The 2,824-nt window shown below is 41.7% G+C and overlaps 1 long non-coding RNA gene across 1 annotated transcript; it reads right to left on the reverse strand.

The window, feature by feature from the left end:
• Positions 1-423: 423 nt before the first annotated feature.
• LOC124873088 lies at positions 424-2,338 on the reverse strand. The gene is made up of 2 exons (XR_007039435.1): positions 2,282-2,338; positions 424-1,454 (listed from the first exon to the last, which is right to left on the reverse strand). It is a non-coding gene; the product is annotated as an uncharacterized LOC124873088 (long non-coding RNA).
• Positions 2,339-2,824: the final 486 nt, after the last annotated feature.

Genomic DNA, 2,824 nt, shown 5'->3' on the forward strand with positions numbered 1-2,824 from the left:
AGTACCAGATATTCTGGCATCATTGGATCGCATCACCATAGGAGCTATGCAGGTTTGGACCAAGTATGACGAACTCACTGAAAAGTTTGTGTGTGCCTGGTGAAGTCCATCCTCTACAGCTATGCATCAAAAGGGCATTGCAATATTTCAGCTATACAAGCCAGCATGTTTAAAACTGTCAAATTAGACTTGACCCCTGATTCACTGCCTTTCCCCAGTGTTTACTCAGTTGGTTCAGAAATGAAGCAACAATGAAAAATGTCCCAGAAGAAGAAGAATGGTATCATAACCAAACAGGCGGGCAGAATGAGGATCAACCCTCAGGGTCAGTGAGATTACTTGTTCTGAACCCATCCTTATCTCTGAGTTCGAGGAAACATTTGAGACACGTTGAGACTATAAAAACAACAGATATACAGCAGATACAAGAGTTTTATGCTCTGGTTTATTTTTTTCTGAAATCCCACTAATGAAGAGAATGTTAAAGACACTACTACAGGAGAGCTGAATACACAATGGGACTTTCGACCTTTAGTTTCAATGTCTGAGCATCACATTTAAGTTGCTTATCAGACCTTATTCATAAGTGAATTATTCACCTTTAAATAATTGTGTCTGAAAATGACGAATTTCAGTCATCAAATGTGATTTTATAGACATATGCATATTCCTTGCTCCAAATGATTAGCGTGGTTTTTTTTTGCAACACGTGTTTCTTGTAGATGAACTGCAAACTGACAATCTTAATTATAGGCCTGTCACCATAAATTTTGCTGGATGATAAATTGTCCCAGAAATTATAGCGATAAACGATAATATTGGCGTTTGGAGACCATTTTCAACTAATAATGCAAGTAGCTACACTCTCTCAAAGATCAATAAACTTCAATTTCTTAAAAACATTTAAGACTGAAACTGGAACCTGACAGCAAGAAAATTAGATCTAAAATGTTCCTGGTACTTTTGAAGTCATTCTGTTGTGGAAATTCAAAACAAATATTTGATTAAAAACTGCTAAAACCTTCACACCTTGTGGTCGCCTGTTAAAAGAAGATATCCCATGGATGTGCTAATGCTGCCCTGCACAAGAAGGGTCAAAGGTGCCTCCATCTACTGAGACCCTATGGAGTGTGTCAACTTCTATGACAATGTGGTGGCAGCTGCAGTGTTTTATGCTGTGGTCTGCTGGGGTTGTGGCAACCACACTCTGAGCCAAACTGAAAGAAGCCAAAGAAGCTGCTAGGAGAGCCAACGCTGTCCTGGACCAGCGTCTGGACCTCAATGAGGAGGTGGGTGAGAGAAGCATGCTGGCAAAGCTGACATCCATCATGGACAACATCTCTGCATGACACTGGGAGCTCTGAGCAGCTCCTTTAGCAGCAGGCTGCAGCACCCACAGTGCAGGACTGAATGTTTCTGGAGGTCCTTCATCTCCTCTGCCAGACATCAAACATCTGCAAGAAATCATGAGGTTTTTCAGGTCACTGTGAAATCAACAGAAATGTGCAAATACTGTCCACTGAATGCAGACCATCATACACCATGGTTATTGGAAGTCATTCCAGACAAAATGTAGAAAGGTAAAGTTTTCTGTAAATACTGTAATTTTTTATAAATCTTACCTTTTGTCTCTTTTATAACTTATTCCTATAAACGTTTATGTACTTTGTAGATTTTGTATAAAAGTTCAGTTGAATTTCCCCAGTGTGGCATGATGAAAGGTTTCTGTTCTATTAATTATTATAATTGTTTTTAAAAACATTAGTTATAATTTTTAGCTAAAACTATTAAGAACCCTTGCGGAAGGTCCACTGGTTTCAGAACAGATAAACCAGGTTGATATTGAGGTCCTGGAAGTATGGCACCATACTGGAAGGGGCTTCCCAAACCACCAACCTCAACCCAGTTGAGAACTTGTGGATTATTCTTAAATATTGGGAATTTTCCAGGAAACCAACTGATTTTATTTAATTTGACCCATTCTGCCAAGAAAAGTTTTCAGGCATTAAACCAGATGACAGAAGCTTGTTGAAGGAGAGGATATGGATCCAATAACACTGGTCAGTGTAGCTCGTTATAACAGAACCCTGCTATGAATCAGAAAAAGGCGGACCCAAGATTCAGCCAGACACAGTACTGAAAGTTTCAAAGGTTTATTCAGCCACAGGAAAACGTCACACAGGTAACACTCCTCACAGCTTCCAGGAATCACTGAGGCAGAAAGAGGGATTAGTAACTTGTAGTCTCTCCATATTTTGCAGGGATCAGAAAAGCCACTAACCTGCTTTTGTCTTGAGTGGAACTTGAAACCCAGAGGGGAAACCTCAGTGGGCGGCAGGCGGTGATCTCCACAGCTCAGGTAAGAAGTGACTCCAGGCTGAATAATCCGAGGGCTAAGCTGGCTCAATAATCCAAGGACAGAAACAGGGTCAACGATCGGAACAAGAGGCGTCAGGCAAGGGGCAGGCAGAGGCATAAACCAGATGCAGGAAACAAGGTCGACAACCAAAATCCAAGTAGTCTGACAGGGAGCAGGCAGAGGCATAAATCCAAAAGGCAAAATCAAGAACAATGATCAGACAGGAAGGAACGCTGGATATCTACTCACACGATGGCTTTCAGAAATCTGGCACCGTCTGCCTGTCAGAGTCGGTATATATCAGGGGAGACACAGGTGCTTGGTATTCAACAGATTGTACTACACTGCAGCAGCCACCAGGTGCATCTAATCTGCTGATTGCAGCCAGGGAGACAGGGTAGAGCAGACGTGCCAGAATCATAACACCAGAACCAACAGGTACAATAATGCCCCGTTAAGGTCATT

This window comes from Girardinichthys multiradiatus, chromosome 8 (genome assembly GCF_021462225.1).
Source record: "Girardinichthys multiradiatus isolate DD_20200921_A chromosome 8, DD_fGirMul_XY1, whole genome shotgun sequence".
Taxonomy (NCBI): Eukaryota; Metazoa; Chordata; class Actinopteri; order Cyprinodontiformes; family Goodeidae; genus Girardinichthys; species Girardinichthys multiradiatus.